This window comes from Hemicordylus capensis, chromosome 3 (assembly GCF_027244095.1).
Source record: "Hemicordylus capensis ecotype Gifberg chromosome 3, rHemCap1.1.pri, whole genome shotgun sequence".
Lineage (NCBI taxonomy): Eukaryota > Metazoa > Chordata > Lepidosauria > Squamata > Cordylidae > Hemicordylus > Hemicordylus capensis.
The window spans coordinates 141,886,891-141,909,742 of NC_069659.1; the positions used below are offsets into that span (position 1 = coordinate 141,886,891).

General features: G+C 41.5%; 1 long non-coding RNA gene across 2 annotated transcripts in view; it reads left to right on the forward strand.

Annotated features, from left to right (window-relative positions):
- The window catches only part of LOC128349816 (uncharacterized), a 52,740-nt gene extending 30,255 nt beyond the window's left edge, over positions 1-22,485 (forward strand). For both annotated transcript variants that reach the window (XR_008319009.1, XR_008319010.1), the window contains 2 exons: positions 11,326-11,644; positions 20,880-22,485. This is a non-coding gene — a long non-coding RNA (uncharacterized LOC128349816). The remainder of the gene's footprint in view (positions 1-11,325; positions 11,645-20,879) is intronic.
- The last annotated feature ends 367 nt before the right edge of the window (positions 22,486-22,852 follow it).

A 22,852-nucleotide genomic window follows, 5' to 3' on the forward strand; every position in this document is an offset into this window, starting at 1 on the left:
TTGGCGGCTCCTTATATCTTCCTGGACTACATTGGGTGGCAGCACATTTGGTATAGAGTACACCTTAAGTGGTGCAGTGGGGAAATGCTTGACTAACAAGCAGAAGTTTGCCAGTTCGAATTCCCACTGGTATGTTTCTCAGACCATGGGATACACCTATATCGGGCAGCAGCGATATAGGAAGATGCTGAAAGGCATCATCTCATACTGCACGGGAGGAGGCAATGGTAAACCCCTCCTGTATTCTACCAAAATACATGGTTCTGTGGTCACCAGGAGTAAACACTGACTCGAGGGTACAACTTTACCTTTAAAAATACCCATAAACCAGAAAGAGTTAGAAAATAGGGTTAAGTATTAGACATAATCAGGATTATTACTGGGTATTGCTAATGAAGGATCCAGCTATTTTATTATGGTTTTACAATGAAAAGTATCAGTAGACAGGAGGATTACAACTCTGTTCAGTATTTGTTAGTGACTTCTAAATTTTGTATTGCTAAAACGTAGAAGGAGCCAAATGTTCCAGTATAGACTGTTGGCTTTAAAAAAAAGTGTGGGATGTAAGTATTGTGTGTGTGTAGGGGGTGAAATTACAAACTTAATTAAAGACAATAGAAAATAATCAATTCAGACATAGTCCTTTTCAGTAGTGCAAATTGCACATTCAATAAACATGTGGAGGCAGGGCCCTCTCCCTATATGTGGACATTGACCGAACAATTTACGTGACTGAAAAGAATTAAACTGAGACCATATTATGGCCTTTTATCTTATACCAGAGAAATTCAAGTTCATGGGTTTGCAAATGCAGAAGTAAAAATTTGATTTTGTATATATAGGATTGCATTATGAATTTGTGGATCTTATTCTTTGTTGTTGGTATTTCTAATTTCTAACAAAAGGTTTGAAATTGAAAATAAATAAATAAATAATTTCTTTATTTCTTAATAAACAAGAAATGTGCGACATACAGTATATAGTCATAATAAACAATTTCATCTCATAATTCAGTTGCCTTTTCATAGTATCTTCAGAAAGAGGTAGTCATATCTATTTTAATAAAAACAAAAAAGGAAACTGGTAGAACTGTATAGTAGGGATGTGCATGAAATGGATTTTGTGTTCCGTTTCGAGCTTGAAACTAAATGCAGATGGTCGAAACATTTCATCAAAACAGAGGTCAACCCCAGCTGTTTCAATGGAACACAATGGAACATTTAGAGTGTTTCAGCCATAGGGAACAATGGAGAACCTTGAAACATCCCATTGTTCCCCATGGGTAGCTCATAAGGACACCAAAGTGAGTTGTGTAGTATGGCATGTTGGGTTCTAAAGATGGGTTCAACCATTTTAATCAACCTTTCTGCTGTGCTTCAACCAACCCACAAAAGAAATGGATAAGCCCAACCCATAAAAGCCCAGCCCAAAAAAGATATGGCAAGCAGGCAATTTTAAACAAATTTTTAACCTTTCCCTAAAACCAAGGTTCCTATGATTTTAAACATTTTTTTTAACCTTTAAAAAGGTTTAAATTTGTTAAAGAAATTGCTTGCTTGCCCATTTCTTTTCCCCATGGCTGGAAGAAATGGCACTCAAAGAGTACAATGCATTTTGCAACCCTGCCTTGAAAAATACTGTAGAAGCACACAGTAGAAGGGAATCTGTCCCTTCCAACACAGAACACACATTTAAAACACAGTCCAAAAAATGGCCAAAAAAGAATCACTGACCCAGAATCCACTGCCAGCCACAGTGCCTGTGCTGCAGTAACATCAATGGCATAAGTTGCTCTCTCACACACAAATATGACTCCTTACTTCCTAGCATTGCAATAGCTGTCACAGCAGCCCCCTTAGCAGCAAGCACAGCCATAAGCTCAACTATTTTATTATTTATTTATTTATTTATTTAACAACTTATTATTTATCTAGAGCAATTTCAGCCATGTTTTGACTGAGTACAGCTTGCAATGCAGATTGCAGAGCAGACCAGGGCAGTGAGTGAAGCACAAGTTAGTCTCAAGGTCAGATATGGAGCTCATCATCATAGCAATCACCAAGAAATATTGCACACAGAAAGAAATAACTGCCACGGCACTGTCCATTTGTCACCACAACACTATCTCACAAACAAAACAAACCACAACTCAAGGAAGTCAGGCACCCATGTTCTGCCTTTGTCAATCTGAGATCCAGAAAAACTAATAGCAGCAATAGCACACCATATTATACTTGGTGCTGAGAAGAGAAAACCACAAAATCAAATCTACCTTCCTCCTCTCCAAATGTAACCTCTTCAAGAGAGGCATAAGGGATCTCTCTGCCTCAAAATCGTCTTTGAAAACATTTTGAATTTCCCTCCTTTTCTGTTTCCCTTTCCCTCCTCCCTACCCCCAGCCAATGGGGGCACTGTTGCCCATGACAATACTTGATTCGTATGCTAACAAGCCAACCAAGAAGCAAGGAGATCACAAACTAATCTGAAGCTAGTGCCAGGAAACCAACCAGCAAGAGAAAAACGGGCCTCCAAAATGGCACCCAAAATGATGAAACACTTTGATCAAAATGGGGTTGTTCTTCTCTAAGCTTGAAACAGACTCTTTTAAAAGTGGGTGTTTGTTTTCGAGCTCAAAAGACTTGAAATGGCCCATTTCGAGTCAAAACATTTTGCAGTGGAACCGTTCTGCACATTCCTACTGTGTAGATTGTAATAATGTTTCGTAGATACTATATCTGAGCATGAGTTTTTGTGGACAATAGTCCACTTCAGCAGATTCAAAGAAGGATTGGATAAAGCACAGCAGGAAGGTCGATTAAAATAATCCCCACTTTTTAAAAAGTTACAGTAGTAATATATACTAAATGAGATTTGTGTCGTGTGAAAGAAAACCACAACCCCTGTTAAGTCCTAGAAAACTTCACTAAATATACTGCAAGAAGGGGTGTGCATGGAACCAGCTGGACTGAATCCGGACCAGGGCAGTTCGGTCCGGCACCCCCTCGAACTCCCCCTGGTTCAGTTCAGTCGGGGTGGGGTGTGTGTGTGTGTTTGCAAACATTTTTTTAAAAATAAAAATAAATTTCAACTTTCCCCCTTTGGGGGAGTTGTTGGAGGTTGCAGGGGGGATTCCGTGGAGGTTCCCCCTCTCCCTGTCAGCCTCCCTTCATGCTCTTCAGCCCATTTGTGCCTTCCCTCTCTGGCGCGGTGGCCATTTTGGAGGCCACAGGCCACTGTGCCTGTGTGGCCTGGGTCAAACAGAGGCCAATTGCAGAGGTGTGGCAGCTTCCAAAATGGCCATGGCTCCAGAGGAGGAAAGCCCGAATGGGCTGAAGTGCCAGCCGAACAGCTGGTATAGGCATGAAGGGAGGCTGGCGGTGGGAGGGAAAACCTCCACAGACCGCACCGCCATCGCCTCCAACAACTCCCCCAAAGGAGGTAAGCAAAAACATTTTTAATTTTTTTTTTTTAAAAGAAGTCTGCAAACCCCCCACACAGTCGGAGGGTGTTCGGTCTAGGGTTGGGAATGGTTCGGTTCAACCCCAAACAGTCGAATCTGTTTGCACATCTGTAACAGCAAGTAATACTGAAATTGACTATAGGACGGCGAGGATTGGAATTTGGTGGACTTCCTTGTGTGATTCCTCACTATGAGTCCAGATAAGGAAAATATCATTGATATACTTAAGGTATGTTGGAGGGACTTTTGAGCTAGCCAATAAACATTTTTCCAAGTCAGCCATAAACAAATGGGCATATTGTAGAGCCATATGTGTACCTCTTGCAGTACCATGGATCTGTAGGTACAATGCATCCATGAACTTCAAAAGGTCTTAACAGGAATAAAGGTTTCCTTCACACTACACAGATTCCAATTAGTATATATTACTACTGTCCCTTTGAAAATGTTGGAATGATTTTAATCTTTCTGCTGTGCTTCAACCAATTTCTTTTTTGCATTTGGTGAAGTGGACTACTGTCCATGAAAACTCATCCTCAAATATATCATTAAAGCATCTGGATAGTTAGTCTACATAGTGCTACCAGTTTTCCTTTACTGCAATCAATTAATACAGCTATCTGAAATGTAAACTATTTTAATAAAGTTCACAGAGGTACATGGAAACTGAGAGACTTTCTGATGATGTCTACATACAGGACCAGGGTATTTTGGCTTTCTGAGATTTCCTCCATCCCTTATGTTGAGCAGCATAACAATCATACATGAAGTGACCAAGGGTTTACTGAGACGTTGGCTGATTTCCAGACAAGCATTGCTTTGGTGGTGCAATGGTGCTGACATCTACACAAACACTATGTCATTTCACAAAGTGGACAGAGGATCTATTTTTTTAAATCAATTTTCCCTTCCTCCATCTAGTGCTATGTGACCCTCAGGGACATATTTTTGGGAGGCACAGTGGCCTTCAGGGAAGGAAAGATCAGCGAAAATCACTCTTCCCCTTTGCATGACAGCACAGAAATAGTGTGGCTATCTGCAGTGCAGGGCCAGCTCTTTTTATGGGGCCCAGGATGAGAATAGTTTGTGGGGCCCTCCATTTTGGAAGCAGACAAAGCAAAGAAGTTAGTTGCTGGAGGGGAGAGAAAGCATACATGTGGGGAAAGTCAGCAGTGGGTCCTGATTGGCAAAGTTATGAAGAGAGAACTCTTATTGCCTCCCTCAGAGGCAATAAATAAAACTATCTGCATAGTTTTGCCCCTTCATTTGCATAGCCCTTTCTTGGGTCACACTATCATGACACAACCTCGGGATCTGAATAGTGTGACAGAACCTTGGGAATAATATATTGATTCTTCTGTTAGTTCCTCATACAGTGGCTTGGTTGGAATGGGCTACAAACTGTAATGGCTAAGGCTGACTATTGCTCAGCACGGCCAATTCTTTCCCCATCAGTTCTCTTCCAATTGCACTATGCCTAGTAGCCAAAGCAAATTTATGAACTGTTGAACTTGTTATTCACCCATTGACCGGGCATGTTGTTCAGTTGTGCTATGAAATCTCCAGCTGCAGATATCTGTTGGCCTTGCTTATGACCCCTGGCTCTGCTATCGATTTATGATTGCATTTTAGTCACAAAGGTCCCAGCTAGATTCGGAGCCCAGCCACTGAGGTGAAAGCTCTTGCACTGATGTGTGATACTAAACCCACCCACCTCTCTCTCTCTCTCTCTCTCTCTCTCTCTCTCTCACACACACACACACACACACCTCCCCAGCTCTCTCTCCACCACCCTTACCTTGAACTCCTCATCGCAAGTAATTATGCTGCACATGAATCATTTTTTAATGTTTGGTTTAATACACACAGATTCTTTAAACAATAAAAAAAATCAGCAAACATCATCACGATTTGGAAATCTCTTTTTTAACATAGAAAATGGTTTCCTTAATGGCACAGGGGGAGAACACGACAGCAAGCTTGACAACATAATTAGAAGATTGTTATGGGGAAAGGGAAAAGCATTCTTTATACAGCTCTTACTACTTTCAATAAGATTATTCTCCCTGAATAGCTAATCAGCTTTTCTAGCTTCCCAAATCCATGCTTTAAGCTGCTCTCACAGTTCTTCTTAGTTACTAAATGGCAAACAGTGACACCTCCAAAAGGGAAATTTAAAGTGTTAACCAAATGTGAGCAAACAGCATGATAGAGACTGCAGATAAAAGAGATTTTTGGCAGATTAGCAGCAATTTAAGAAGATCACACTGTTACACCTGGGTTGACAAGAGCTGACAGGGTTTGCTGATCTCTGCTCCTATCTCCAATTTGAGTGTCATGTTTCAACAGAAATGAGAGGAATACCCCCCAAAATAGAGAGAGAAAATAAAAGGGGAGGGGGGAATCCATTCAGGACAGAACACTGGCTTCACAGCAAGTGTTTATGGCAGTTGAAACAAAAAGGAGCTAAAGAAAAAGATGAAAGGATTAAAACAAAACGGGTCCCTAATGCACAGTGTCCTTATTTTGCATGAAGTAGGCCCATTCCATCCACTCATTTCTCCTTTTCACTTATGCTGGCAAAAATGCAACATAATAGAAAGGGCGGAAACTGATGGGGGAAACCAAGTGCACATGGATTTTACATTACTAGTGTTTCTTTTATCTACTTAAACTTCGACAGGGAGGGAGACAGGGCTGCTACTCCACCTTCACAAGAGATTTTTATTTTTCTGTTTGGTTTCATGTGCATAGCCAAAAGTGGGCAGCTGAATCACAAAGTACTTGGCTTCTCTGTTAATTTTATAAGCCTTCTTGGATGTCGAAACTGCAGGAAATATGCTACAAACAGGATCAGTGTGGTTGTTTGTCAGTTGGCTGGTCTTAATAATAATGAAGTAAATTAAAACACACAAGGAAGGGACATTTCCTTATTTTAACTGAGCCCCTTGTAAGATACAGTAGTAGTATAAGAGACAAGAGTACTCATAAGGTTTGCATAGTGTTTTCACCAGCAGATTTTGCACCAACATATGGGCAGCCTTTCAGATTAAATATGGTGACAGTGGTCAGGAGGCAGGGAAGATATTTTCAGAATGCTTTAAAGGCCCAATCTGGGATGTATTCAAGATTAAATAGCAAACAGGAGTGCATTTTAAAAATATGTGTTGTTTGGGACTTTAAAAAAATGCCTCATAGTAACTCTAGCAATGCTATCCATGCTGGTGAAACAGGAAGCTTTCTTCTTCTTCTTCTTCTTCTTCTTCTTCTTCTTCTTCTTCTTCTTCTTCTTCTTCTTCTTCTTCAGCAAGAGGTTTATGACATCTTCAGCACACATCCTCAATACACAGGCCTAGTTGTTTATAACAGGAGTTCGCAACCTTGGATCTCCAGACATTGCTGGACTATAGCATCCATCATCCCCAGCCACAATGGTTTGGACATTGTGGCTAGGGATGATGGGAGTTGTAATCCAAACATCTGGGGATCCAAAGTTGGGAACTCCTGGTTTATAACAGTGACTTGCGCAGGAATATAGACGCTCTTGAAGAAGTGTCTGAATCTGTGGTTTGGCTTTGAGTGGAGGATGCACCTTCTCTTGCTCAGTTGTACTAAAACTTTTCTCCCCCATATTTGGTTTCTGAAGATCTCTTAATTTAGCAAAAGGATTAACTAGGTAAACTTTGTCAAAGCAACTGCCTCTTCACAAAAACACTGTAGTCATCTGAAGTAATCCCAACTACCATTAACAAATTCAAACAACCAAAACCCCAAATCCCACTCCAAACCCTGCAATGCAACAATGAGTACAATGTGTAAGCAGAGCCAAAGGGAGCAAATGTAACAGTACCCATTTACTTCCCAAATAAAGGTAAAGTGTGCTGTTGAGTTGGCGTCAATTCTTGGCCAGGCATGGAGCCAGCCAAGTGGTGGCCTGGGTCAGGCCCTGCCCAGTGGCCCCTCTAACGATGTCTCATGCACATGATGTCATGCACATGAGGTGTGGCTGAGCCACGAGAGAATCTCCTCCCCACGCACGAGCGAGCACTATGGCTTCCCCGTACTTTTCAGGCAGCCTTTGCTGCTGAAAAAGCATCTATTTCCCCTTCTTTCCCAGGAGAATAGATGATTTCAGGAAGCAAGCACTGCCTGAAATGACACGGAAGCACTTGCTTGGGCTCTTCGGAGCTTGAGGACATGCCCCCGTTGCTCGTGATTTTGTGCACAAAGGGAGTGTGGCCATAAACTCTGCAGAGCCTGAGTGAGTGCTTCCGTGTCATTTTAGGCAGTGCTTGCTGCCTGAAAGCATCTATTCTCCCTTTTTCTACCTCTCTGGAGGGAGAGAAAGGGTAATAGATGATTTCAGGCAGCAAGGACAGGGAAGCATTCGCTTGGGGCGCTTAGTAGCCCGGGCATGGGTGGGGGGAGTTCGCTTGGGGCTCTTCTGGAGCCTGAGCCATGCCCCCATGGGAATTCAGCGGCCCCTACCATTGGCGGCCTGGGTTCTTTAAACCTGTTTGCACAATGGTGGCTACACCCCTGCTCCTGGTGACCACAGAGCCCTGTGGTTGTCTTTGGTAGAATACAGGAGAGGTTTACCAGTGCCATCTCCCATGCAGTATGAGACGATGCCTTTCAGCATCTTTCGTATTTTGCTTCTGCTCGATATAGGTGTTTCCCATATACTTACAGTTTTTAAGATCTCTGCCTCAGAGAGACAGGATTTCTACATGGGCCATAGATTTCTAGGTAGTAAATTTACACCTAGGAATATAATGGTGATATGGCTTAAACTAGGTACGTCCTTGGTGAGCCAAGCCATATCTGGTTACAAGACAAGTCAAAAGGTCAGCTCAAAAGCTTCTAAATGTCTTGGGCTTAATTATACAGATCAGAAATCCTAGGTTTAGGCTCCAAATCTCTGCCGATTGTCATTTGGTGCAGAGCCGAAACCTTTTGTAACCAAGAAGGCACTGCAAATGGTTTTGCTGGGATTTTTTTCCTTTTCGTTCTTTTATCATCTCAGTAAATCCAGCAGAGACATTACTGTTCCTCATGATGCGAGCATACAATGTGAAATGTAGTCATGCAGTTTAAATGGGAACTTAATCAGCATTCAGAGCTATAGGAGATTGACAGGGAGCTGGCTCTGTCAGTCATCTGCAGCAGGACTCTAAGGCCTAATTTTCCTAAGTGAAAATGTGCTTTCAAAATTGCAATGCAATTTTCAAAAATGGGAGCTGAATATTTAAATATTCATTCTTTCAACATGACTGTTTGCTGTCCAGCTGCTGCTTGTGTCTATGTCTGTGTCTATTGGGATATAGGAATAAAACATGCATTCTTCAATGCAGTTTACAGACCCAGTGACCCCAAGGCAATGCCCAAGTCAATTGCAATTGCAAGCTTTCTAAGTCTTGAGATTTTATTGCAGGGGTTGGGTGTGTGTGTTTCTTAATATCATCTCCCATAGAAATGAATGGCAACCATTAATTTACTCCCATTGGGAAAATAAAGTAATGTGATGCGGGCAAACCTACTCTCCAGCCGTGACGTTGTGTGTCCCAGTGCTCACCAACAGGGATCTTGCCGAGGTATGTGCCTCCTCTGGAGCTCCCTGCAAGATACTAGCTCTTCCTCCACTGTCCCTTGTCTATCATAATGACAGGCATTTCAATGGGTCTAACATAAAAATGGGCATTGCATGCTTTAAAACAAAAAACAAAAAACACCCTGAATGGAGTGTAATATAATAAGGAATGTGACACCTCAGAAACAAAGATGTACACATAATGTGAAATGACCAGAGACTGACTTCCTATTCTTGCTACTGTTGGAGTTCACCCCCAGAGGTCTCACCAACCTAGTTCCAGCAGCTTCCTGTACAAGTTGCTGTATTGAGTGGTGCATGACAGAGATATGTCTTTTTTTCATGCCAGCTGGCATTTTGCCAAGTGTCCGAGGCATGTCTCAACTTTCACAAACTTGAAAAAGTAATCAGGGACATGTTTTCTGTTTTGTCTGTTTCATTTCCCTAAATGAACTGTTCCCAGGACAAAGAATCATCTGATAGTACATTGAAGACAGAATTCTAATCTGCATAAGACTACAAACTGGAGTTACCACTTCAAAACAAGTCTAATAAAACACGAATGCAGGGACAAATAGTCAAAGATATATTTTTAAAGATACTGTTAATACAGAACTTTTAAAAATCCCTTATTTGTTCAAATTGCCTGGGTTATAGCACTTCCGACCAACTGCTTTTCCATATAAATAATTTCCCTTCATAAAGAAAATGAAAAGTCAGGGAGATAGATTCTAGCCCTGGCATGCCAGTTTATTCTGTGCATTGTTTTGTATGGAGGAACATTCAGCCACATCAGCTGCACACAGTCTGAAGTGGTAAAGCTCAGACAAAGGTTTTCCAATTCAGAACTAAATCCTAGTCTCCAGGATTTTTAAAATGAACTTTTTAAAATGAACAGTTCATATTTTTCAGACATGTAGTCAAAAGCCACATAATTTATTCAACTGTCTCCTGAAAAGTCAGGGGGCTTAAGGACCAGGTTAAGACTTGTTTGGTGACCATAACCCCATCCTGAGCAGTAGTTTGATATCTGACTCTGAGGAGCAGGAAGCAGTTGGACTGGAAGGAAGTGTCCCAGACCCTGCCAGAGTCAGAAGGTCCCAGAGCAAAGCAGCTCTGCCTGCCCTGAGCCCAAGCTCCTTGAAGAAGCAGCCCCTTCCACACAAAGGACCTTGCTTGCACTCCCCGGAGTCCGCACATCAGCATCGGCAATGGGCCATGAGTGCTGAAACTGAGGAGCGGAAACCTCTAAGCCAGTGAGCTGCCCCTTTAAGACTTCCCACTCTCCAAGCATGAAGGCAGGATCTGGGAGGGGCAATTTGAGCCTGCAGAGATTTCAGGTCTACCTTTGGCCTTTGTTGGAACAATTTATTCACTTGGAGCTTTCCATGATTCTGCAACTCTTTGCCTTGCCTTTCTCTCTTGCTGCCTGTCAGAAACCACGTTGGACCTTATGAATGCCCACTTGCAGGACAGGATAAGTGTTCTCCTAGTTTGCTCCATCCATCTTTGCTACAAATAGGTCCCTCATCCCTTGGGGAAGTCCCATAATTGTAATGTGTGTAAAATGTCAAAAATAGGAATGTTTTCCCTTGGCTAAGCAGATATTTGTTTCCTAGCTTCACTCTATTTCATCCAACTTCATCAACAGCAACTGAAAAGTCATAATAAGCACAGAAATATGGTGACAGGCTCTCAGCCAAACAAAGATGGGTTATTGGAATAAATGTATTAGCTATGCATATGCACTTTAATTTGTATTGTAATTTTTTTTATGAATTGCATTAGTGAATCTTGTAATAAAAATATTTTAATGAACCCATGGCATCATATGACCCTGTAAAATTATGTCAGCCGAATACCTGAAGAGGTATTATTAGACATTGTTCTTATTAGTGTAATTATAATGCTGATTTAAAGTAGCTGGAAATCAGGGCACAAGGTTGTTGTAAGAGAGAGATGCAGAGTGAGTATATATGTATACTTTGCTAATATCCTTCTATTGATGCGGCATAATGAGTTCTTAGGCAGAACTACAGTAGCACTTTATAGGGTAAAGGTTGCATGCATTAAACATGCAGAATTTAGTTTGAAGTCTTTTCAATACATCTGGAAATCAAACAAGCACACCTGGGAAAGTGGATAACCATCTACATGAGAGCCCAACCATGTACGTTATGACTACCAGCTAGTGAATTTCATCTTCTGTATAGCCTTGGTATAAATAGCTTGTCACAATGCAATTATCAATGTTATCTTCTTATTTTTTTATTAGGCATATGAAGTCTTAGGTCCTGCCCGTGCACTGATGGATTGCCCAAGGTTAGGGTCTGATTCCCACAAAAGGGTGCAGTTCATGCCCTGGCAGTGGAGCAGAGACCCAATTTCAACCACAGCATGAGCATGGCAGTAGCCATCACACAGCATCTCAAAAATATTGGGATTTTGAGGTGGTTAAAAAAAGGTGGCCTATGATAAAGCTGCTATGTAGTATTTCCAACATATATAAGTAGAACGACCCAGAAGGAAGACTAGCTCTACACACAAGTCACTGAAAGGATTTATGAGCTCCAAAGCAAAACAGCCAATAAAAGGTGAGAGATCAATCATGTGACCCAATGATATCAGTTGTGATGCTTCCTCTAAGACTTGTCCTGATGCCGCCTTCAAGCTCAAGGACCTGGCCTCGTGACCCCATTTCGCCAATGAAAATGGCAGTATGCAATCTGTAATATCTTCAGTGCCAAGATTTAGATTTTGCATTTCATCTCAGGGTATAAGTAGCTCTCATAATGTACAGCATCATGCAGGCATTTTGGGCACTGCAGGAACTGCTCCTAACAGTGTGCATGCGGTTGCACAAGAGTGCTGTTGTGGAAATGACAGAAATTGCATGAGTGCAGTCGCTGTTGCATTTTTGTGATGGCTGCACCATTGCGCACCTGCAGTTACACAATTTCTGACATTTGCACAAGAGCAATCTTGCAAAACTACATGCAAGCTGTGTTAAGAGCATGCCACAGTTCCTGCAGTGCCCAAAATACCCATGCAATGCTGCGCATTATGGGAGCTAGTTAGATTATACAGAGATATAACTCTCCTGAGGAATACTGGAAATACGAGTGCTTTTTGAGTTGATCCACTAGTCTTCTGAGAGAATGGATATCATATTCTAGGCCATGTCAGGCAACAAAGATACTATAGAATCTTGTACACTGTCCAAAGGAAAAGTATCACTGAAAGTGTATTTAATATAATGATGCTTTGAGTCTTAAACTCAAGGTCCGGTATGGAAGATACTAAAGGTGTTGCTTGAGCATACAATATCCCCAAGCAGCTAATAAACAGCAAATATCCAGTTATGTAATGTTACCTTTTATATGCTGTCAGTGCAGGCTGATGAGTGAGTCTTCTCTTTTAATTCTGGCTTTTGGTCTGTAGAGTGTGCTGCTGCCTGTTGACTGCCCATTAGATGGGTTTCTATGGCTGCTGTTTTGATTTTGTACTTTTTTAGGGTAGATAAAAATCAGTATTTTTAAAAAATCAGATTTTTAAATTTAAATTGGGGTTTAAAAAATTTAAAACCGATTTTTAAATTAGAATTAGAGATTTTATTTTTCTTTGTTAAAATTTTTTTGGAACCTATTTAATTTGACTTTGATATGGGTCAAGGCTCAAAGTTATCATTGTGTATAAGAATTATGATTTCTAATTCTATACAGTGAACATGCTTGTTAACAGCAACATATGGAGATGAGAGATAACAGACCTGGTCTCTCTCAATTGCTCTGTAAATTTTTTTTGTATATACAAACACACAGGTAAAGTTGTGCTGTCAAGTCAGTGTCAACTCCTGGTGCCCACAGAGCCCCGTGGTTGTCTTTGGTAGAATACAGGAAGGGTTTGCCATTGCCTCCTCCCGCGCAGTATGAGATGATGCCTTTCAGCATCTTCCTATATCACTGCTGCCCAAAATAGGAGTTTCCCAGCTCTAACCCCTCTAAAAGTGCAAGAACAAAGAAAGTAATGGATAGAGGAGTGTCTGGGGTGAAGTAGATCTGGGTAAGGAGGGGGAGTCTGTAGATAAATACAAAGAGGGATAGACAGTAGAAAGTGAAACAAAAGCTAAATGAGCATAATATGCCTGAAGTCTTGAGGGGTAGGTTTCTGATTCTGAGTGGTGTTAGTATACTTTACTATGAGGATGGGGCCATTGCTCAGTGATAGAGCATCTGCTTTGCTTGCAGAAGCTCCCTGGTCCAATTCCTGGCATCTCCAGGTAGGGGTGGGAAAGACCCCACATGGAACCTTGGAGAGCCACTGTCAGTCATTGTAGGCAACACTGAGGTAGATGGGCCAATGGTCTGACACAGTACATAAGAAAAGAAGAGCAACGCTGCAGGATCAGGCCCAAGGCCCATGTAGTCCAGCATCCTGTTTTACACAGTGACCCACTAGATGCTGCTGGAAGCCTACAGGCAGGAGCTGCAGACATGCCCTCTCTCCTGCTGTTACTCCCCTGCAACTGGTATTCAGAGGCATCCTGCTCTGAGGAGGGAGGTGGCCTGTAGCCCTTAGACTTGTAGCCGTTGATAGACCTCTCCTCCATGAAGTTATCCAAACCCCTCTTAAAATAATCCAAACTAGTAGCCAACACCACATGTGGCAGAGAATTCCACAAGCTGATTATGTGTTGTGTGAAAAAGTACTTCCGTTTGTTGGACCTAAATTTCTTGGCAATCAATTTCATGGGATGACTCCTGGTTCTAGTGTTATGTGTGTGAGAGAAAAATGTCTCTCTGTCCGCTTTCTCTACAGCATGCATGATTTTATTTTTATATCCCTGTATCATGTCTCTGCACAGTCATATTTTTTCTAAACTAAATAGCTCCAGGTGTTGTAGCCTTGCCTCATAAGGAAAGTGCTCTAGGCCCCTAATTATCTTGGTTGCCCTCTTCTGCATCTAAGTATCAAGCAGCTTCCTGCATTTCCTGTGTTAAAAATCTGTTCAGTGACAGTAGGAGCCTTCCTATTATAGCATGGCAAAAATATCCCCCAAATATTCAATAATTGGTTGAACAGGAGATGGGAAAACAAGAAAAAATGTAAAGCATACTGGGATCTCTGCAGACACACCGAGAAACCCAAAAGATCCCCCACCAAACTGACCACTGACAATTAGGAAAGAAACAAACCCAACATCATCCAATAATGAAACAACTGTATACTCAATAGGAGCAATAAAGTCAACAATGTGGAAATAGGTATGAAACACGAATGAATAAGTTCCATGCTGTATAATTAAAAAGAAGCAATGAAGTCCATGATGTGGAAATGAATAAATAAGTCCATACACCACGGTGACCTCCATTTCAAGATGTCTCTTTTTGAAGTGGAAGTGGAAGTTGATCTTATCAAAATAACATTGGACCACATGCTAGACCAACGTCCTAATCTTTCTTATGCAACCTCTTCAACTGCTACTAGAAAATTCTTCTGAACAAATGGTAAGCTGTACAAAGCTTACTCATGGTTAGCGTGAAACTTGAAACGTTTTGAATGTTTTGGCCATAGGGAACAATAGGGTAACTAGAAACACCCCATCGTTCCCCATGGGTAACTCCTAGGGACACCAAAGTGGGTTGAAGGTTAGGGCATGATGGGTGCTACCTACCATCCAGCCCACAAAAGAAATGGCAAGCAGGTGGTTTTAAACAATTGTTTAAGAAGCAAGGAAATTGCAAGCCAATTGGAAGCCAGTGCCAGAAAACCAACCAGCAGGGCAAAAATAGGCCTCCAAAATGGTGCTTGAAATGTTTTGAATAGAAATTGGTTGTTTTGTTCCAAGCTAAAAAAAAAAAGGCCTTTATTTAAAGGGTGTTTTGTTTCAAGCTCGAAACACTCGAAATGGCCCATTTCAAATTGCAATGTTTCGATGTTGAAATATTTTGCACATCTCTAGTTTCTTGATGTAGCTGCAAATTAATTTTAAAAATAAATCAAAATAAAGCATTGCTTTACAATATATAGTGTAAAAATGAAACCTTCTAAAAATGAAACCTACACCTATCTCTAAGTAGAGAACCATTTTGTTGACATGACATGCAACCTACCATTGCCCAAGGCTGTTGCAAACTTGTAAGCAGCCCTGATGCTCTTCCGAATGAGTGGTTGCATAAGCAGTACTAGCACGGGTTTCCCCCCTGTGAACTATGGATGCACACAAACAGGTTCGGTGCTCCCTTTTTGAAGTGCAAAATCGGTTCGGGCCAGCTCATTGGGTAGCGGGGGGGGTGCCTTTTAAAAACAAGTAAGACCCTCATTATATGTTCACCTCCTCCTGGCTTTCTCCCTGTCAGTGTTCCGTTTTGAAAGAGATGCAGGAGCTGCAGCATTCTTTCCTGCAGCCCCGATTGGCATCATCAGGCACATAGCTAGGGTGCACGTGTGCCCCAGCCACATGCATGCTGACACCAATCAGGGATGCAGGAAAGAACACTTAAGTCCCATGCACCTCTTTCAAAATGGAGCACCAGCGAAGCGGGGAGCAGCGGGGAGGTGGCAAATAGATAAGGAGCTTCTTACCTGCTCACTTAAAAGCAGCCCCCCCCCACACACACACTGCTCCAGGGACTACACAAACTGTTCGTGCACATCCCTACTGTGAACAGTGTTGGGGCTGCTTACAAGTTCAAAGCAGCCCTGAGGCAAAGCGTTATGGTGATGGTAGCCTGTTCCTTTGTATTTGTATCAAACATGAAGAATGCACTTTTAGAGGAAAACAGTGCTGAAACTGAGTCTTCCTCACTTGTGGTTTAAATTGTGAAAATGGAATATTCCTCACTAGTCATTTAAATCATGATGGTAATCAGCAAGGAGCTCTGCCTTGCTGTTTTTATTACATTTTAGTGATAATTGTGTTGGGTTGTTGTTGGGTTTTTTAAACATTTTTTGTACACTGCCCTGAGGTTTCAGGACAAAGAGTGGTAAAATGTAAATAATAAATAAATATTTATGATTAATAAATGGTCCTGGGTAGTGGTGGTTCTGGTAAACAAAATAGAAAGATAAGCTTCCTTGTACAGACGTTTATAAAATACATCGCGTGCCACAATCCAACCAGGAATGTCTGTGTAGAGGAAGAAGAGAGAATGGTAAGGGAGTAATTGTTTCTAACATTTAATTTGTTATGTGGCACACACACCTTTGTTCTGCAAGGAGATAAAACTGTGCTATAGAGATGATCTAAATGTGTAAATCAGGATAGGCTGCAACACCAAGAGGAGAAGTGGAGCAGTTTGTTGTAGGAAAATGTTGCTTTGGCACCAAAGCTTAGCTCAGTCTAAGCAACTTGCTGTGACCTAGGAGAAGGGGTATACACTAAGATAATGAAATTTGGTGCTTGTTGTATATACTCGTAAGTAGCAATCAATAGAAAGAAGGACAAAATGACAGAATGGCTCAGGGAGAATGGGCCCAAAGATAAGTGCCTTGTGCAATTAAATGTAGAGAAATGCAAGATAATGAGATCTGGGACACAAAACAAGGCAAGGACTTCTTTCCCAAATACAAAAATGGTTTAAAAAAAAATACGGAGCAAAAGAAAGACCTGGAGGTAAAGATAAAATAGAATCTGTACAACAGTGGCTTCTAGTATAAATGGCAGCATTGATTCACAGAGGGAAACAATATTATGGCAGCTGAAGGTATTTCCCCCCAAGTATGAGAGTTCTAGGAATGTGGCCATTCGTAGTATGACAGCAAGGAGCTCTGCACACATTATTATCAAGAAGGGCAATAGGGGGGAAAGGGGAAGACTGGGCACTTAATTATTCATAAATGTCAGAGAACAGAAGGAAATGGTCCGTCAGCTTTTGTACAGAGGAGAAAATTTCCCTCCATGAGGAATTCAACATTCCAAAACCAACAGAGAGGACAGATGCAGGCTGTACTCCTGCACACGGTTAGGGCCAAACCACAAGTGATATGAGAGATCTGTGATGGGTTTTCCTGACATTCTTTACATTAAAATCAGTGCCGTGGGAAAGTTAAACATCCCCTCACCGGCACTGCTGCTCCAATCAGGTATGGAGCCATCTATATATATAAAGATGCTTCCAGAATATCTTACTTTTGGGTAACAGCTGTAGCTCAGTGGGACAGCACATGCTTTGTAGGCAAAGGTCCAGATCCAGTCCTTGATATCTCCAGGTAGGACCCAGGGGCATATCTAGGGGAAAGGGTGCCTGTGTTTACCCCTCTCCATGATAGGGAGAGGTGGAGCTGTGGGCCCCTCAGGGTCTGGGCTCTTTGAACCCATCTGCTCAATTATAGCTAAATCCTTGGTAGGACCATGTACTTTATGACTGGCAGCTGAATGTGTGAAGCAACTTCACTGAAAGATGATGTTTGCATTGATGTGAAGCCTTAGTCTCTCTCTCTCTCTCTCTCTCTCTCTCTCTCTCTCTCTCTCTCTCTCTCTCTAATTTGTACACCACCCCAAACTTTAGTCTCTGGGTGGTTAAAAATAGCATAAAACAAGGTTAAACCATATACACAAAACTTAAAACAATTTAACAATTTAAAAATAAACCAGAGATTAAAACCTAATTTTTTTTAGGACGCTGAGAAAGCTTGGGTGAAAAGATGGGTTTTCAGGTGTTTTTTGAAAATTGCCAGAGATGGGGAGGATCGTATCTCAGCAGGGAGCGCATTCCACAATCTTGGGGCAGCGACCGAGAAGGCCCATCTCTGTGTAGCCACCAAATGAGTTGGTGGTAACTGGAGATGGACCTCCTCAAATGACCGCAATGGGTGGTGGGGTTTGTAGTGAAGAAGACGCTCTCTTAAATATGGATAAATAATGTATGGAACTTTTATCTGCACATCAACACTTAATGCTGTAGTTAAGGCAGTTCTGAAGTTAGTTAAGGCTCAGGGTATTACACGTACAGGTGCATGGCCAAAGGGGTTACTTCTAGTAGCAAAGATATGGATACCATGCCATTGAAACACATCCTCCTTGCAGAAGAGACTTAACCTTAGTCAGTCATGCACTGGTAACATCCAGATTGGATTACAGCAATGTGCTCTATGTGGGGTTGCCCTTGAAGACGGGTTGGAAACTTCAGCTGGTCCAAAATGCTGCTGCAAGGATGCTTGTGGGGTGGGTGCTAGTCACTTCTCAAGTATTACACCCATCCTGCAGCATTTTCACTGATTGCCAGTTTGATTTTGGGCCAGATTACAAGTGCTGGTTTTGACCTTTAAAGTCCTAAACAGCTTGGGGCCTAAGTATCTGTTGGATCGCATTCGCCCATACGAATCTGCCAGGGCCCTTTGCTCATCATCTCGAGCCCTGCTCATGGCTCCACCATTGACCAAGATTTGGTGGCAGGGTCAAGAGACAAGGTCTTTTCAGTTATGGCCCCTTGGCTCTAGAATGCCTTCCTAGAAGAGCTTCACCATGCTCCCACCCTTAGAGGGTTAAAAAAAAAAGGATCTTAAAACCTACTTGTTTAAAAGGCTTTTTAATGTTTCTTTGCTATAGTTTTTAGTTTTTAATGCTTTTAACTGATTTTATTCTACACTGAATTTTATTTGTTTTGCTGTTTTAAAATTTATATTACTTTTATTGTTTTACTGTTGTGAGCTGCCATGGCTGCCCTGGGATATAAAAATTCTTAATACATACATATCATAGTATCTATGTCAGTATCTGTACACATGTTACTTCTTGAACAAGTCTAGAGACCCCATGCAGATGAGCCATGGTGATATTTAGCGCTGTGCATGAATGGGTGAGTAAATTCTAGCTCTTGGTTTGTGGTTCTTTAGCTTCAAGCTTTATCAATTATCACACCATTTCTCTTAGCTCCTTAGATGCTTTTTTCTTTTTTTCTTGTTTGCTTGCAGCTTGGTTGTTTTGGAGCAGCTGTTCATTTTTCACAGCCAAAGAAGGGCCATATGTTTGATATCTGTTTTATGAGCATGTTTTGATACAACAGGTGGTAAATTCATTCCAACTGTTATTAAGTTGCCATCTTGGTTTTGTATTTCCTGAGCTTGGGTACTATGTCTATTTCACTTTTAAAGCAAAAATCAAAGAAACACTATGAATAATTAACATAGTGCTTTTCTTTTACTTGTAAAGTGATGTAACAAACAGCAGCTTGTAATGAATTCTTTAAAGTAAAGGAAATTTGTTTCCCATTTCCTTTGTCTTATTCCCTTCTCTCCCAAAGGACCTTCCAACTAGGAGATAGCAAATATTCTAAATAATATTGGCATCAATCCAGCTAAAGTTAGACCTAATTGAGTCCCATTGAAAATAATGAAACTTAACTAACTTGTTTGCTTGGTGTCAATGGGACTTACCCATGACTAACTTTAGCAGACCTGGCACCTATGTTTTTAATGGAGATAAATGAAGAATACTGGTAGACTGCATGTCTAACTGACAAAGGAGAATTGAGAAGATGTATTTACGGTTCATACAGTGAATGGACTGATATCACTGCACTATGGAGCCAATCATATCTGACATCACTGAAGGTAAATGAAGTCAACTGAGAGTAAGCAAGCAAGACACGGCCATGCAAACAGGAAAAAGAACCAGGGGCAAAGCCACCATTGGGCGAACAGGTTCAAAGAACCTGGGCCACACCCAATCAGAGGCCGCGAGCACGGCCCCAGACACGGCCCCTGACATCAGATGCGGGGGCGTTCTTTCAGCTCGCGCTGCGTTGGCAGCGTGGCTGGAGTGACTCTCCCTGCCTTAAAGGTGGGGAGAGCCACTCTTGGTCCCGCTGCCAATGAAGCAGGACCGATTGATCTCCCTCCCAAATGGAGCCACACAGCCCCGTTTGGAAGGAAGACCACACCCCTGCATCTGACATCAGATGTGAGGGCATGGCTAGCTGGGCGCATCTGACATCAGACGTGGGGGTGGGTGGGGCCAGGGGGCGCGGTCGTACACGGGCAGCCGTGAGCTTGGCTCTGCTCCTGAAAAGAGCTATATATTTTATTGGGTTTACAGTCAGTCACATGTTTATCAGCTCATAAGTTCTGTAAAATTAATGGTATATCTTATCTTCATTGAATGTAATGGGCTTTCGATCAGACATTTCACTTTCTCTGGTAATCAGGAGTGGAGCCAGGCTGGCGGCCTATGGGACCGAAATAACACCCCTGCGTCTGACGTCAGATGCAGGGGGCCTGTCTGGGGCCACGCTTGCGGCCCCTGATTGGGCACGGCTCAGGTTCTTTGAACCCGTTCGCCCAATGGTGCCTGCACCCCTGCTGGTAATACATACATACATACAAATATTTATATTCCGCAGCCATCATGCTACGTATTATTGTTATTTAACCTTGCTAAAATTTTACTATAAGCATCTTCTGATCCAGAGCCCCATGTACGCTCTAATGAAGCTCTGACACAAGCCAGCTTCTCTGCTGACATCAGTGGAGCAAAGAGGTCTGCTCACATATCCTTTTTATGGAGAGAAGTACTTCCTGTATAGAAGTGAATGTGGAGGCCTCTGGGGGCTGAGGATCTCTGGATGCATGCTGCTGGTTTGGGTTATTGTAATGTAAGATTGCTTACTTATTGCATAGTGCACCAAGATGTTTCTAAGAAATGTCCTTCTGGAACACTAAGCATATTTATTTTATGTGAAATAAATATATTTGAATAGATTTTATTTGTGGGGATATGCTCCCATTTCTGATGCACATATATCTTTTGTACCATCAGCAGTTAGGTTTCAGCATAAAACCTGTTATCCTTAATTTGAATTCTACTGTCTGTCATTTGCTCATTTAAAGGAAGCTGTTGATTGACATGTGGATATGGAAAAAAACATATTTGGAGATGGAACAACTATAGCAGAATACCCATGACAGAAGAAACATTATTCTTAAGAAGACAGCACTTACAGAACAATGTCAAAGAAGTGAGAGGCATAAAACTAAACAGTATTCTAAAACTGTATTGGTGTTGAAAAAGAGAGATCAAACTTTGTCTGAGCCATGAAACTTTAAAAGGAAATCAAGAATACCATGTTCAAAGAGGCATTGCCATATGATCTGGAAGGAAGTCAAATGTTTCACAAAACAGTTGCATTTGCAAAAGCCTAGTAATGCAGCTCTTTGATCCTAAACACGTTTCTTTAGAAGTGTGTCCAAATCATTTCTACCAATGCTGAGCTAAAACTGCTACCTGTGCTTTTGAACATTTTTGGTAATACCACAAAACAACCCATCCTTTTGTGATTTTTGAGCACTCATTGCAAAAATATTGCCTTATTCATGTAATCTGTTGTCACGTGCCTTCACTCTCAACTGCCTCCAAGTGCCCACAGTGGCTGACATAATATGAAAGAGTTTGCCACCCTAGTAATGTTGTATTTCTGCAGTTTGTGTAAGCCATGTAAGTTGTGCAATGCAAAACTTTACGCAAATTGCATCACACAAGAATAAACATGTTATTTCCAATGGGTTTGCTCTTGTGTGATACAATTTGCACAATTTACATAAATTGTGCAAATGCAACATTACTAGGCTGATGTGCTCTTATGCAGTATGTCAGCCAGTGACATCATCATATAATCAAATCTGTATGTAGTGCTGTAATGTCATCCGATTCACTGCATGATCCCTGATTGGGGTTAGGTAGATATGGGTAAGAGCAAAGGTTGAAAGCAAGTGTAGTGTTGAACAGCTGTGAATGGACGTTCCAGGTTCAGGTTTCAGTTCAACCATGAACTCACTGTCAGTAATAATAAGATAATAGTAATAATTATAATAGTAATAATATTGGACTGACTTACAGGGCTGAACAGTAGAATTCCTGAACTATTTTTGCCATTTAAAAAAATGTGTGATGTAAATATTGTTGCTGTTGCTTTCTTGTGTCATCATTTCCCACCATGGTCCTGGAGAATGAATAAGTAATATAGTATTACAGGCATAACCTGCTCCAGGCAAATAATTCAGCATTTGCACACTTAAGTGGTCCTGAGAAATTTTTAACCAAATATGTTTTAACGGTTCCCAAACAGTTTCTATTAATACTTTCGAGGAAAATCAAATAATAGACTATAAGACAATTTGTTCCACCTCCTTGCCCTACAGATGCTAATATAGATTTGGTCAATAAGTACCAATTGAGTCCACACAGGTACCACAAATGCTTTCAAGTAATTTATTAGTTAATGTATAGATTAAATTGCTTTTTTAGAACAACCAAAAATGGTTCTTTAAGTTAATCTTTACATCAATATAATCATCTTCAGAGTGGTCTCTTTACAGTAAGACCACAGCTATGAAAAAGCCAAGAAGTATAAAGATTAAGCTGAAAACACTGAATTGATCTGTTAATATCAGTGGTCATAAGTGCACGCTGTACCATCCTTTCAGATTATAGAATAAAGTTCCCTACCTCATGAGAATGTTTGACTAGCTCTTCTTTAAGAAGGGCTCTGCACAAATAACAAATCTCTGCTTATCTGAAGATAAAGAGAATAGATCCCTAACATCTTCATCGCCCCACCCTTGACAGCCCCATTCTCATCTGCTATAGATCTGTCCACAAATAGAGGTGGGAGGTCACTGGAGGTGTGAAGAACAGAGGTAGATCAATCAGGCTTTGAGAACCTAAAGTTCTGCAGGATTCAGGGTGATGGCTGCTCCCTACCTTCCCCAGTGGAGAGTTTCCTGGTGTCAGGATGGCAGGATTAGGGTTGCCAGGTTCAGATGGTGGAAAAAGTCAATATCCATAACCCCAAAAGTGGAAATAG